Consider the following 16199-nt stretch of genomic DNA (forward strand, 5'->3'; position numbering starts at 1 on the left):
CTATCTGCCACCTGATGTGATGCCTAGGCACGGCTCGCCTGCAGGAGCTGGAAACGGGCCGGCCCTGTAACCAGGTGCCCCACCATGTTAACTTCATGATGATGTCACGTGTGTTTCCTCATTTCTTTCTTCACATTTATATTTACTTTTTTTTACTTGTACTTATTTCCAAATATTCCAAATATATACCTTACTAAAGCACTTCCATTAAAAAATTGAAAATGTTAATCATGCATTTAAGAAATGTTAAACATGTATAGGAAAATGTTTCTGATGTATACAAAAAATATTTAATGTAAATATAAAAGTTACAAAATGTTATTTGTGTATACAAAAATTGTTAATCATATGTATGAAAAAAGGTTTGTGATAATTAAAAAATGTCACATATTTCAAAAAAATGTAAAGATAGTACCGACCCCCGCGTCGCCTAGCTCTGGCGACACGGGGGTAGAAACCCTAGCGCCGCCACAGTCCCCGCCCCCTCCCCCACCTGTCTCGCCGCCGCCAGAGGGCGCTCGCCGGCGAAGCCCGGGCCGGCCCCGAGGAAGGCGGCAGCAGGGCGTTATCCCTGGCCAGTCTGGCGCGTCGAGAGGGGAGATCCGTCGGCGCCCTCTGGAGCCTGGAATCTGTGCGCCTGGCTGCGTGCTCGTCCGACGCCTGGTGCGCGCGCCCTTGGCTGCGTGTCGATGGGGGTGGGCGCGGCCACGGCTGCGGGGATGCCCCGGGATGGTGGCGGCAGGGACCGCTCCCTTTTGGTGGTGTCCGGATCTGAGGCGGCGGCCTCGCTGGTGCGGATGGCGCTCCCCCGGCGGCGGGAATGTTCGTCGGTGAGGTAGGCCGGTTCCCCTCGGCTGCGGACAGCGAGGTCCCGGTGGGCGCAGGTCTTGGCGCATGGAGGCCCCGGGCTCCCCGCGTCAGATCGGAGACGATCCTGGTCCGCTTGTGATGCATGACCTCCGGCCGGCCTGGATCTCCAGCGTACTTGCGCCTGCGGATGTGGTGGTTGGCTCGGAGGTGGCGGCAGGGTGCTTGGCCGGGGGAAACCCTTGGCCGCCGGTGGCGGTCACGGCGCCGATGACGTCCCGGACGCCATTTCCTCCTTGGTGGCGGCGCCGAGGCTAAACATCCCCTGCCTCCCCCTTCCCCTGCGCCCGGGTGAAAACCCTAGCCCCGGTGGCTAAGCAGCGGTGGCGCCACAGCGCCGTCACCTTCTTGAAGGCGTCGACTTGGGCATGGGGATGCTGGGTGTGTATTGCGAGCTTGTCTGGTTCCTGGTGGCGGCCCTTCCGGCCGTGTCTCCGATGGGGACCTCGCCCTTCCTCACCCTGTACATGCCGTGGTGGAGCGGTACTTCATCTCACGCATTCATGGCGGCGAGGATCGGCGGCATGGCGCTGTGGAGGCTCGCCGCCCGATGCGCGGAGATGGACTCGCGCAGGAGGAGGTTGCTATCTGGCGTCATGGTGACGTCGATGGCAGAGTGGCCACACAAGGTAGAAGCCTCAATATGATCTGAAGATGGACCTGCGGAAGATGGTGGCGACGACACACGAGTGCGTCTGACCGGATTGTGCCCCAGACTCGGTATGTGGCTCGGCTGGGGCTTCCGAATATGTTTCGGTTTTCGGCTTTTTGATGTTAGGCTTAGGTGAGTGGTTTGGGTAGTGGCCCAGCTAGCACCCCTTCATCATTTTGGATAGGAGTAGTGGCATATGTTGCCAAGATGATGGATTCAGGCTTATTGTTGTAATACTTTGTAAGGTCCTCGAGAATAATCAATAAAGTGGTCGTATGCATCTCCCAGATGCAGAGGCCGGGGGTCATCCTCCTTTTCTAAAAAAACATCACATTTTAAAAATTCTTCACCTGTTTAAAAAATGTGTCCGCATCATTTTCGTATAATGTTTGTACAATGTAAAAAAATGATCCATATTTAAAAAATATTTTATTGTTAAAAAACGGTTTAACATGAAACTCGCAAAACAAATATTTTACATGTATACAAATAATGTAAAATGTGTATGAAAAATTAGAAATGTATTGAAAAGACAGAGAAATGACAAAGAAGCAAAAAGAAAAGCAAAGAAATAAAAAAACCTAAGAACTCCAAAAAAGGAAGAAAGAAAAGCAAAGTATATAGAAGAAAAAGAAAAGGCAAAGAAAATCATTGAAAAACATAGAAAATGCAAACATGTAACAAAAGAAAAAAAAGAAAAAACCAGTGACAACACAAAGAAAACCAGAGAATAAACAGATTGAATGCAACGACCAGACGCGGGCGAGCGAAGGGAACGAGCGAACCAACTAAAGAGTCAGCCCGTAGTTGTTCGCTTGTAAAATCGGTATGGGCGAGACATAGCCGATCGATCGAGGTTGGGTGGAATCGCCCGATGAGGAGAGCAATTAACCGAGGCGTACCCTTTGTGGGAGCTTCTAAGGTACTTTTGGTGGATTGAGAGTGCACTACTTGGCACGTTCACAAATGCCGTCACGTGTCCTCCCTCAGAATTTTATCTTATTTACTTTTTGTACGTGTTTTCAGGATTTAGATAGGTTTTTGGGGTTTTTTCTGCTTCTCGATTTCCCCCGAAATGTTGGAGAAAAGCAAAAAATGTGTTTTTTTTCCGTGACTCTCGCAAAGAAAAAACATATTTTTTTCCGGGCACAGATTTTCTTCCGCGGGAGGCACACATGTGCCTCTTGGGAAAAAGAGAAAAAAAATATTGTTCAACACAGTACATAAATGAAACGCTCATACAAACGCACATACACTCATCCAGATGAACGCACACACCCACACACTATCCCTATGAGCACCTCAAAAGACTGAGTCGCACATGATCTTGAGATTAATGAAGTCGCCATATATGCCCTCGTAGTCGACGGAAACGTCTGCTCCCACTGAACGCACATCGCCGAAATAAATTCAGGGAATGCGAGCACCAATGTTAAGTCTAGACTTAAACTTGCGTGGGCTGTGGATAGCACTGTCCTCCTAACCAACCAACCACATATTGGTTTGCAAAAACACATTTTTTTTTGCTTTCATGAGAAGCACATATTGGTTTTCTTATGAAGGCACATATTTACTTTCGTTAGAGGTATAGTTGTGCCTCTCGGAAAGTGAAAACCGCATGCTTTTTTTGGATTTCGTGAGAGGCCCAACTGTGCTTTTTTTCCAGAAGAGGCACATATCTGCTTTTCATGGAGGCACAGATTTGCTCCCGCGAGAAGCACAATTGTGTCTCTTGGAAAGAGAAAAAAGATATAGAAAAAAAAGTTTTTAGCTATGAGTCTCTTATCAGTTTTTCCTGGGGTTTTTTGTGGAGAAAATATTCATCAAAATCTATAAACATGGGATCTACTTTCAAAGATCTCGTTGTGACGAATCCGACGATGAAAACAGTTCAGAATTTCGATGCACAGTTTAAGAGCTAAAATATTTTGGAAAACAAATCTACATGAAAAGTAAAAACTCCCAGATTGCCATTTGTGAGCACCCAAGGTAGTTTTTTTTTTCCTTTGCAGACCCCCTTAAACAAATGATTTCTCCTGATGGGGCTCGAGGCTTGTTCGCGCACTCGCGGACACTAAAATGATAATAAGCGGATAAAAAGGGAGCTCAAAAGGGATTCGGTCCTTGTTCTCCTTGATAGTTGGCTGTTGTGGTAGCCAACAAGCCAGCGTCCAATTTGTGGCATAGAACTAGGGTATGACCTACGAGGCGAAAACGAGAGACATTTCCAAAGGTTTTTCCTAGTTGTTACGGCATATCTTTTTCAAGATAGTTTTGGTCATTGATGATAACATGTTTGCGGACTAATCTTGTGCTTTGAATAATTCACAGATTCTCTCCTGGCACGAGACGCTTTCTTCCCCTCGGAGTATATATCAAGACGGTGTAGCTCTTCCGTTTCTTTCTTGGTGGACTAGTTACGTAGAGGACACCGTACTATCAAGAGGAGGTCCGCTGGGGTATTGCATGGGTGGAATCATCACGTACACACCAGCTTCTCACCCTTCGAGCATCTCCATTCCATTGAAGAGATCTCTCCTCTCTTCCTTGTCCTGTCTGGGTCCAAGCGGTAGTACCGCGCAACCCATCGGTAGTACCGCTGAGGAGCCAAGCGGCAGTACCGCTCCACAGCGGTAGTACCGCCCGTGGCTCCACAGCAGTAGTACCGCTGGGGTGCCTGGCACCTCCGCCTTGTCCTCAGCATCTTTGAGAGATTCTCTCTCTCGTGCGCGCCCCAGCGGTAGTACCGCACTGCCAGTGGTAGTATGGCTGAAGGGTCACAAGCGGCAGTGCCGCTCCACAGCGGTAGTACCGCCCGTGACCCAGCTGCCGTAGTACCGCTGGGCAGTCTGGCTCCTACCACCTCGATTCGAGAGGTCTTTTTCTCGTGTCGGGTTTTGCGGCACTAGTTGCGATTGTAGAGGCGGTAGTACCATTCCAGGAGCGGTAGTACTGCCCCTACCACCGCGGTAGTACCGCGTTTGGGCCATTTCCCTACTAGTCTCCTCAGCGCGGCAGTACCGCTGGCTGGCGCGGCGGTACCGCTGTCCTGGCGGTAGTACCGCCCCCCTTCAGCGGTAGTACCGCCCTGTGCGGGGCTGGTTGATGGGGGGCAACGGTTGGATTGTTGCCCCCACTATAAAAGGGAGTCCCCTTCTTCTCTTTCACCTACCTCTTCCTCCCCCAAGCTCCATTTATTGCTCAAGCTCCATTAAATGCTCCAAGCTTCATTTTCGCCCGATCTATCTCTCTAGCCAATCAAACTGGTTGATTTGCTCGGGAGTGGTTGAGAAGGCCCCGATCTACACTTCCACCAAGGGATTTTCGATTCCCCCACTCATCCCTAGCGGATCTTGTTACTCTTGGGTGTTTAAGCACCCTAGACGGTTGAGGTCACCACGGAACCATAGTCCATTGTGGTGAAGCTTCGTGGTCTTGTTGGGAGCCTCCGATTAAGTTGTGGAGATTGCCCCAACCTTGTTTGTAAAGGTTCGGTCGCCGCCTTCAAGGGCACCAATAATGGAATCACGGCATCTCGCATTGTGTGAGGGCGTGAGGAGAATACGGTGTCCCTAGTGGCTTCTTGGGGAGCATTGTGCCTCCACACCGCTCCAACGGAGACGTACTTTCCTTCAAAAGGAAGGAACTTCGGTAACACATCCTCGTCTTCACCGGATCCACTCTTGGTTATCTCTTACCTTTACTTGGGCAAGCTCTTTAGTGTTTCTTCCCTTGCTTGCTTGTATGCTTGTTGTTATTGCATCATATAGGTTGCTCACCTAGTTGCACATCTAGACAACCTACTTTGATGCAAAGTTTAATTTGGTAAAGAAAAGTAAAAATTGGTAGTTGCCTATTCACCCCCTCCCCCTCTAGTCAACCATATTGATCCTTTCAATTGGTATCAAAGCCTCGTCTCTTTATTAAGGACTTTACCGTCCAAAGAGTATAGTTGATACCGTAGACGGTGTGGAGGAACACTCCGGTGTGAATTCGATCTCGTCTACGGGAGATGGGGGAACCTCGGTCTCTCGTGAGGAGTTCAATGTGGCCTTGGAGACATTGAAAACCTCCATGACGACCGAAGTTGAAAGCATGTTTACTAAATTTCTTGAGGGGCTTAAACTATCCACTGCACCGTTGAAAGTGGGTAACCCCGCCAACAAGGTGACGGATGCTATCCCCGACAAGGGGGAAGCTAGTAGTGAAAAGGCTCCTTCTTCTGGTGGTAAGAATGGCACCGACATCTTTGCCCATGTGGAACCACCACTTGTTTATGGTAGACCTGTTCCTTCCACTCATTTGAATCATGCCGGTCCTCCCCTTAAGATTGTGAAAAATGAGGATTTTGATTCTTGGGTTTACCGCTTTAAACGTCATTTAAATCATGTGAACACTAACCTTTGGAGAATCATTGAAGAAGGTTTCTATCCACATGATCCAAGCAACTTCACTCCTCGGGAAGCCGCGGACAATCAATTCAATGAGAATGCTCTCTTCATCATTCAAGATGCAATTCCACCCGAAGACCTACCTCATCTTCGTCCCTTCGCCTTGGCCAAAGATGCATGGCATTGTGTTGTCTCTCTCTACCGGGGAAGCGCAAGCATTCAACGCTCCAATTATGAAGTGGTACAAGATGAGGCCGATGCGTTTGCAATGAAAGAAGATGAAGAACCTCGTGAGCTTTATCGAAGAGTAACCAAACTCGCGGTCTCACTACGAGATCACGGGAGCAAGGACACGGATGACAATTGGATCAAGCGCAAATTCCTCAAGGCAATGATGCCCTACCACAAGGCCATGTCCTCCGTCATTCATCAAAGACCGGACTTCCACACTTTGACCTCAAGCGAAGTGGTGGATGAGTTTGTGGCCATGAACATTTTGGACAAGACCGCCGACAATGCGGTGCTCCGTTCTCAATGGGCAAAGAAGCCTAACCTTGCATTGAAGGCCAAGCTCACCGTGGAAGAAGAAGAAGAGGAAGAAGAGGAGAGCAACCCCGAAGATACGAAGTATGCATATCATGAACACATGGCACTTGCTTCAAGGCAATTTTGGAGCAAGAAAAACTCGAGGCCAAACTTTAGCAAAAACAACTCGAGTGGCACGAGGGGCAAGCAACGTGTAAGGACTTGCTACAATTGCGGCAACGTGAGTCATTTCGTTGCGGAATGCCCGTATGAGAAGAGGGAAGACAATGGTGGCAAGCTCATCCAAAAGGACAAGGCCAAGTCGTTCCCCAACAAGAACAACTTCACCAATAAGACTCCTTCCAAGGCTTTGGTTGTGCAAGAATAGTACAATGAGGATGATGACGATGATGAAGATGATGAGTCGGTTGCCATGGCCTCCGTTGCCATTGCAACAACGTCACGGGTGTCTCTCTTCGACTCACCCAATGAGAGCATCACCGCCAAGTGCCTCATGGCTAAAGCCATCAACAAGGTAACCCCCAACATCAAAACTACCATCATTAATCATCCTTCCCCGACGGATAGCATTAACGAACTTGAGGGAGCTAATGTGGAGGCTAACGAGTTTGAGGCCTTTATGGGCAAACTCAAGGGAAAATCCAAGAAGCACTTTGTTGCTCTCTTGGAATAACTTGGTGAAGCCAATGACATGATCGAGGCTCACGAAGACACCATCACTAAGATGGAAGGGCATAGTCGTGACTATGCCGATGAGATTTCGGATCTTTCCAATGCTCTTGAGGAAGAGCGTGGTCTACGTTTGGCTCTTGAGGAGTCACACAACGTTGATCATGCTAAGTTAAAGAAAGATTATGATCATGTCCTCATAGTTTCTCATGTGCTAAACCCCGAGAAGGCCAAACTTGAGGTTGATCTTGCTAGACTCAAAGAGGAGTTTGATCTACTTGACAAGGCTCACAAGGTCTTGAAGGGTGCTCATGCTAGCCTCAAAGAGTCTCATGATCAACTTCAAGTAAAGCTAACCAAGGAAAAAGCCACTTTCCCTCGTATGATGTTAATTGATAATGCAAATGCTACTAACCCATGTTGTGAGCATGTGCATCTCGTTGAGGAGAACGCTAAGCTAAAGGGACAACTTGAGAGAGGTCTTGCAACTTGCATACAAGGCAAAAAGAACCTCAACGATCTCTTGATCAACCAAAAAGGGGTTGTGGCCAAGGAAGGGGTTGGGTACGTGCCCGACTCCAAGAACAAGAAGAAGAATGACAAGACCAAATGACCTCCTCCTCTCATGCAAACCTTTGTGAAGGAGGGAGAGAGTGCCTCCGAGGAGAAGAAGAAGAACAATGTCAAGAAGGGAAATGTCACCCCTCCCAACAAAGCCGGCGATTTTAATCCTTCTTATGTGTTATGTCGTGCTAGTGATGGGCATGTTTATGACAAATTTGTTGGTTCTCTTCATGAGTACATTGAATGGTCTATTTGGGTTCCAAAGACCCTTGTTACTAACATCAAAGGACCCATTACAAAATGGGTACCTAAAACCAAGCATTGATCTCTTGTAGGTGTTTGCTTCCGGTGGTGGATCATGGTTGCTCGATAGCGGAGCTACAAATCATATGACCGGAAGCAAGGACTTGGTGGTGGACGTGCACAAGGTTCCATCTATGCCCACCAATGTCGAGTGGGGTGACGCCTCATCTTCTAAGGTATTGGGACTTGGCAAGGTGGTCATCTCTCATGATCTCACGATCGAGAAGGTCATGCTTGTTGAGTCCCTTGCATACAATTTACTTTCCGTTCGTCAACTTGCAATCATGGGCTTTGCCACTTTCTTTGATATCGATACCGTGGCCCTCTTGTGGAGCAAGACTCTTAAAGTAGATTTTGTTGGGCATGTCGAGAACGGTCTATATGTGATTAACTTTTCGGAGCGACCCACTAAGACCGTAACATGCCTAATGGCTAAAGTTGATGTGGGATGGCTTTGGCATCGCCGTTTAGCCCATGTCAATATGAGATCTTTGCAAAGTCTCCTCAAGGGGGACCATGTCCGTGGACTAACGAATGTTAGTTTTGCTAAAGATCGTGCTTGCAGTGCCTGTATCGAAGGAAAGCTACATGAGAAGGCTCACCCTCCCACGACGATCATTTGTTCGAAGAGGCCTTTGGAGCTCCTTCACATGGATCTCTTTGGGCCTCCATCTTTCGATAGTCTTGGAGGTAGGAAGTATTGCTTGGTGATTGTGGATGACTACTCAAGGTACACCTGGGTGTATTTCTTCAAGAGGAAGAGCGAGACCCAACAAACCGTCATTGACTTTGCAAATGAAGCACAACGTCAACTCAATGCAAAGATCTTGACAATAAGAAGTGACAACGGCACCGAGTTCAAGAACTACACCTTGGATGAATTTCTTAGTGATGAGGGAATCAAGCATCAATATTCCGCACCCTACACCCCTCAACAAAACGGTGTTGCGGAGAGGAAGAACCGGACGTTGATGGATGCGGCAAGGACCATGATGGCGGAGTTCAAGTCTCCGTACAACTTTTGGGCCGAAGCCATCAACACCGCGTGTCATGCATCCAATCGGCTCTACCTCCGCAAGGGCTTGAACAAGACTCCATATGAGATACTCACCGGTAACAAGCCCAATCTCAAGTACTTCCGGGTATTTGGGTGTAAGTGTTTCATTCTCAAGAAAGGTGTTCGGTTGTCTAAATTTGAGGCTAGAGCTTATGAGGGCATATTTGTTGGCTATGCTACAAACTCTCATGCTTGCCGTGTCCTCAATAAATCCACGGGACTTATTGAGGAGACGTGTAACGTGGAGTTTGATGAGAATAACGGCTCCCAAGTGGAGCAAAGTGGCACTTGTGATGTAGGTGATGAAATTCCTCCCCAAGCTATAAGAAGAATGGGTGTTGTCTTTATCCTACCCATTGAGGAACCCCTTGTGGCCGAAGGAGAAGGACAAAGATCCACTCAAGTGGAGCCATCACCAACCCAAGGCCCACACGCTTCCGAAGAACAACATGAAGTCCCTCATCCTCAAGAACATGACCAAGGGCAAGATCACACTCAAGACGGTGTTGATACATCAAGTGATGCCCAAGGTTAAGTTCTCTCCTCCGAGCAAGTTCAAGAACAAGTACAAGCCCAAGACGATGCTCAAGATGATCAAGTGACCACTCCTCGTCTCACCCCCGAGGAGGAATTAGAGCGTCGTGCCGCCAAGGTTGCTTCCAAGCTCTCCACCAAGGATCATCTCATGAAGAATGTGCTTGGAAGCTTAAGAAAGGGGGTAAGCACTTGTAGACAATTAGCAAATTATTGTGAGCATCACGCGTTTGTCTCTTGTGTGGAACCCCACAAGGTCTATGAAGCACTAGAAGATCCGGATTGGCTCAATGCCATGCATGAAGAACTCAACAACTTCGAGCGCAACAAAGTGTGGAGATTGGTGCCAAGACCGACTGGGAATCACAATGTCATAGGAACCAAGTGGATATTCAAGAACAAGCAAGATGCCCATGGGATTATTATTCGCAACAAGGCTCGTTTGGTAGCACAAGGCTACTCCCAAGTCGAGGGTATCGACTACGGTGAAACCTTTGCTCCTGTTGCTCATCTTGAATCCATTCGCATGTGAAGAGTGCTTTTCTTAATGGTCCTATTAATGAATTGGTTTACGTCAAGCAACCCCCCGGGTTCGAGGATCCCTACTTTCCCGATCATGTGTATCAACTCGATAAGGCACTCTATGGCCTTAAACAAGCCCCACGTGCGTGGTATGACCACCTTACCGAGTTGTCACAAGACCGTGGTTTTGAAGTTGGGCTAATCGACCCCACTCTTTTTACTAAGAAGGTCAAAGGGGAGTTGTTTGTGTGCCAATTATATGTTGATGATATTATCTTTGGTTCTCCTAACAAAGCTTTCAATGAGAAATTTGCCGCTCTCATGACCTCAAAGTTCGAGATGTCCTCCATGGGAGAGTTGAAGTTCTTTATAGGGTTCGAAGTGAAGCAAAGAAGAGAAGGAAGCTTCATCAATCAATCCAAATACACTCAAGACATGCTCAAGAGATTCAAGCTAAATGACGTCAAGCCGGCCTCCACTCCAATGCCCACCAAGTGCCAACTTGACTTAGATCCCAATGGTAAAGTGGTGGATCAAAAGGTATATCGTTCCATGATTGGATCCTTGCTTTACCTTTGTGCATCTAGACCGGACATCATGTTGAGTGTGGGTATTTGTGCATGGTTTCAAGTCGCACCTAAGGAAAGTCACTATGTGGCGGTCAAACAAATCTTTCGATATTTGGCTCATACCCCAAACTTTGGCTTATGGTACCCAAGAGGATCAAACTTCAAGCTTGTAGGGTACTCGGATTCCGATTGGGCGGGAGACAAAGTGGATAGGAAGTCCACTTCCGGAGGGTGCCAATTCCTTGGTTGCTCTTTGGTAAGTTGGTCTTCCAAAAAGCAAAGTTGTGTGTCTCTCTCGTCCACTGAGGCGGAGTATGTTGCCGCCGGTAGTTGTTGTGCACAACTCCTATGGATGAGGCAAACTTTAAAGGATTACGGTGTCACTTGTGACAAAGTGCCTCTTTGGTGTGACAATGAAAGTGCCATCAAGATCTCTCTCAACCCGGTGCAACACTTCAAGATGAAGCATATTGAGATTCGGTATCACTTCATCCGGGATCACATTAGGCGAGGAGAGATCGAGCTCAACTATGTCAACACTCATGACAACCTTGCCGATATTTTCACGAAGCCCTTGGATGAAGCAAGATTTCGCGAGTTAAGGCATGAGCTAAATATCATTGATTCGAGCAATGTGGCTTGAACCCTTGCACACCCCACCACGCTCAATTTGTTGTCTAGTTGAGGTGTAGGCATGGACATTGGGGGAGTGTTGTTCTCTCAATGAACTCTCCCTCCCCACATTATGCATAAATTGATCAAGTCTTTCACTTTAGCCATTGTTGATGGTACTTGTGCTTCAAAGACGAGTTTTGGTCATGGGCCCAAGGTTAAAATCTTCGTGGCGCCATACCTCTTAACTCAAACATAGGTGGCCTCGGCCACCGCCCTCTTTCGAAGAGGTGTGTCGTTTCTCGTGTGCTCTCTTTCCTTGCTCTCTTTTCTTGCCGTTTTGCATTTCCTTCGAGCTAAAAGCCTTGTTTGTTTAGTTGCCGTGGCGTGCTGGGCGGTACTACTGCTGGTGGTGCGTGGTACTACCGCTCGTAAGCGGTACTACCGCCCCCGGCACGGTACTACAGCTGAGGGACGGGACCAGGGGTTAAGTCGGGGCAGGGGGAGGTTTCTTCTCCCCCATACCCATTCACTTCGCCCCCTCTTTTCTCTTCCTCTCTCTAGCCTCCACTCGCCGCGGGAGGGCTCCGGCGGATCTCCGTCTCCGGGGCGTCCCTCTCCATTTCCTTTGGTGGAGTCGATCCCCACCTCGTTCTCTTGCCATGGATGCCGGTATTGCCCCCGTTTCTTCTTTCCTTTTGTCTCGTTTTCAGATCTTGTTTCTTAGGGGCAATGGTGGTTGCATCTCTAGATTTTTGGCCAAATCTAGGCTTGAGTAGGTTGGAGAAGGCAACTAGACTATCTCGATTAGAGTTTGGTAAGAATATTTTTGAATTTGGTAGGCCGGTAGTACCGGATCTGACCACGGTAGTAGGAAACCGCTGTTTCACCGCCTCGTGCTGTAGGAAACTGATGTTTCTCCGCCTCGAGCAATACTACCGCTCTCACTGGAGCGGTACTACCGCTTGACCTCGAGCGGTACTACCGCTCTCTTTGGGCGGTACTATCGCTTGGGGCGGTACTACCGCGGGCATGTCACGGTACTACCGCTGCAAGCCAAATTCCATCATTTTCCTGCCTTACCTTGATCATTTCTGTTGAGTTTGTTGGCTTATGCTTGTTCTCTCTAGTTGTTTTGCGTGTTCTTGTGTTTGGCTCCAGGTGATGACCATTCCGAGCAGCAAGGTCGCCGTATCAACCCCGGGCGTGCTACATCAAAACGCTACCGCACCTCAGAGCCAGCCGGTGGTTCCTCGAGCACCCAACCGCATCCGGCAAGTGCGTCTGCAAGTGTTCCTCCACCGCCTCAGCAATCAAAGCGATCCGCCAACAAGCCAAAGGGGAAGACTGTGACTGAGATGACCAACAAGGAGTTTTGGGAGAAGCGTCGCCGCAACCCCTATGCGGTGTACCAAGAACCCACTTTGGTCAACCGCCCGTTCTGGAACCGTTTTCAGTTTGCCATCTACTTTGATGTGATCAAGGCCAAGAAGAATCTTTTTGTTGATGTTCGCTCCATTGACACTGATGCTATGGAGAAGGACCCGGAGTACTTTGGCGAAGCCCTTCAGATGTGCACTCAGCTGAACATTCTCAGGATCATGCAATTCAACAAGGATTTCGATGCGAATTTGGTGGCTCAATTCTATGCCACCGTCCATCTTGGGACGGATGTCGACAGGACTCTGACATGGATGACCAATGGCAAGCTGCTTTCTGTCAAGTGGAAGGCTTTCATGGAGTTACTTGATGTGGTGGATCACGGGCTTGAGACTCCTGTCGGTTTCTGCCCTCACCGCAATGCTACGTCCACCCACAAGCAAGCCCTTTGGCCCTACTGCACTGTGAAAGTTCACCCAGTAACTGAGAAGAAGACCTATGAGCTGTCTCCGTATCTGGACATTCTTCATCGCATCTTCCGTGAGACTCTCTTCCCTCGGACCAGGAATCTGGATATGGTCCACTCTTACCTCGTGGACATGCTCCTTTTCTGTCAGCATGAGAAGGAAGCAAGCACTGGAGAGAGCCTGGATATTTCTCATGTCATGTGGTCTGAACTTCTCTCTGCCGTGTCTGAGCGCAAGTGCCCTATATATGGTCCATTCATCATGAGGCTCATTGAGAGGGCCTGGGCACAGACTTATCCCAGAGTGTTGCTAGAAACTGGAGACTTGGTTTCTCATGAGATCAAGCGTCTGAGGAAGAAGGACAATTGGACAGCGCCTCACACAGGGGGTCCATCTGCTACTGCTACCACAGGGGGTCCGTCTGCTGCTGCTGCCATGGGGGATCCGTCTGCTGTTGTTGCTTCCATGGGGACCGAGGGTGGGGCTGCTACTGATGATCATGAGGAGGATTTTGGCCCCTCTAGTACAGAACCGTCGTGGGCACAGAAGCTTAAGCGCAAGATGAAGAAGCTTTTCTGCATGGAGTCTCATGGTCAGTACATGACTCATGTGGCGGAGAAGCATGCCAGGACGCGCCACAAGGAGCTCATGCGTCAGTTGGGAGCAACAGTTGCCAGTGGGTCTGAGGGTCAGATCACTGAAGAGGAGGAATGGATTCATCAGCATTGCCCTTGGACCGACTCCGATGCCGAGCAGTTTTCGACCCACGATGAAGATGCAGAGATGTGATGTTCGAGATCTTCATCATCCCATCACCTGGAGTCGTAGCATCACTCTTTGCCCTTTTTGGTGTCTCGCTGCCAAAGGGGGAGAGAGTGTAGGGATTTGTGTTTTTTTGCCGTGCTTTGAGTCGTCTTGTGGATTCTTGTGTGTTCTCTCGGTGTCTTTATTTGGTTTGGTTTGGTGTGAGACCTAAGTTATAGACATATGGTGTGAGACATATGCTCCCTATCGCTACCTTATTACTTATGTCTATTCAGAGTACTGTAGTTTATTATGAGATGCATGCTTGTCCTGTTTATTCTCTTCTCTCATATATCTTGTGCTTAGTATTGTTGGACTATAAAATATAGGGGGAGTGTTGATCTGAATGTGTGTGTCGTGCCATATCTAGGTGCACACATTCTGGGGGAGCCCGTCTATATTTTGTAGTTCTTAGTTTTCTTCGTTTTATTTCTTTTCCTTGCACAAATCCCAAGTTGTCATCAATCCATCAAAAAGGGGGAGATTGTTACGGCATATCTCTCTCAAGGTAGTTTTGGTGATTGATGACAACATGTTTGCGGACTAATCTTGTGCTTTGAATAATTCACAGATTCTCCCCTGGCACGAGATGCTTTCTTCCCCTCGGAGTGTATATCAAGACGGTGTAGCTCTTTCGTTTCTTTCTCGGTGGACTAGTCGCGTAGAGGGCACCGTACTATCAAGAGGGGGTCCGCTGGGGTATTGCATGGGTGGAATCATCACGTACACATCAGCTTCTCACCCTTCGAGCATCTCCATTCCATTGAAGAGATCTCTCCTCTCTTCCTTGTCCTGTCTGGGTCCAAGCGGTAGTACCGCGCAACCCAGCGGTAGTACCGCTGAGGAGCCAAGCGGCAGTACCGCTCCACAGCGGTAGTACCGCCCGTGGCTCCACAGCAGTAGTACCGCTGGGGTGCCTGACACCTCCGCCTTGTCCTCAGCATCTTTGAGAGATTCTCTCTCTCTCGCGCGCGCCTCAGCGATAGTACCGCACTGCCAGCGGTAGTACGGCCGAAGGGTCACAAGCGGCAGTACCGCTCCACAGCGGTAGTACCGCCCGTGACCCAGCTGCCGTAGTACCGCTGGGCAGTCTGGCTCCTACCGCGTCGATTCGAGAGGTCTTTTTCTCGTGTCGGGTTTTGCGGCACTAGTTGCGGTTGTAGAGACGGTAGTACCGTTCCAGGAGCGGTAGTACCGCCCCTACCACCGCGGTAGTACCGTGTTTGGGCCCTTTCCCTACTAGTCTCCTCAGCGCGGCAGTACCGCTGGCTGGCACGGTAGTACCGCTGTCCTGGCGGTAGTACCACCCCCCCTCAGCGGTAGTACCGCCCTGTGCGGGGCTGGTTGGTGGGGGGCAATGGTTGGATTGTTGCCCCCACTATAAAAGGGAGTCCCCTTCTTCTCTTTCACCTACCTCTTCCTCCCCCAAGCTCCATTTATCGCTCAAGCTCCATTAAATGCTCCAAGCTCCATTTTCGCCCGATCTATCTCTCTAGCCAATCAAACTTGTTGATTTGCTCGGGAGTGGTTGAGAAGGCCCCGATCTACACTTCCACCAAGGGATTTTCGATTCCCCCTGAGGGAGTCCTGGATTAGGGGGTGTTCAGGTAGCCGGACTATACCTTCAGCCGGACTCCAGGACTATGAAGATACAAGATTGAAGAGTTCGTCCCGTGTCCGGATGGGACTTTCCTTGGCGTGGAAGGCAAGCTTGGCGATGCGGATATTCAAGATCTCCTACCATTGTAACCGACTCTGTGTAACCCTAACCCTATCCGGTGACTATATAAACCGGAGGGTTGTAGTCCATAGGACATCAACTCCATATACAACAATCATACCATAGGCTAGCTTCTAGGGTTTAGCCTCCTTGATCTCGTGGTAGATCTACTCTTGTACTACCCATATCATCAATATTAATCAAGCAGGAGTAGGGTATTACCTCCATCGAGAGGGCCCGAACCTGGGTAAAAACATCGTGTCCCTTGTCTCCTGTTACCATCCGGCCTTGACACACAGTTCGGGACCCCCTACCCGAGATCCGCCGGTTTTGACACCGACATTGGTGCTTTCATTGAGAGTTCCTCTGTGTTGTCGCCTTCAGGCCCGATGGCTCCTTTGATCATCAACAACGATGCGGTCCAAGGTGAGACTTTTCTCCCCGGACAGATCTTCGTCTTCGGCGGCTTCGCACTGCGGGCCAATTCGCTTGGCCACCTGGAGCAGATCGAAAGCTACGCCCCTGGCCATCAAGTCAGGTTT

Source organism: Triticum aestivum, chromosome 5A, assembly GCF_018294505.1.
Source record: "Triticum aestivum cultivar Chinese Spring chromosome 5A, IWGSC CS RefSeq v2.1, whole genome shotgun sequence".
Taxonomy (NCBI): domain Eukaryota; kingdom Viridiplantae; phylum Streptophyta; class Magnoliopsida; order Poales; family Poaceae; genus Triticum; species Triticum aestivum.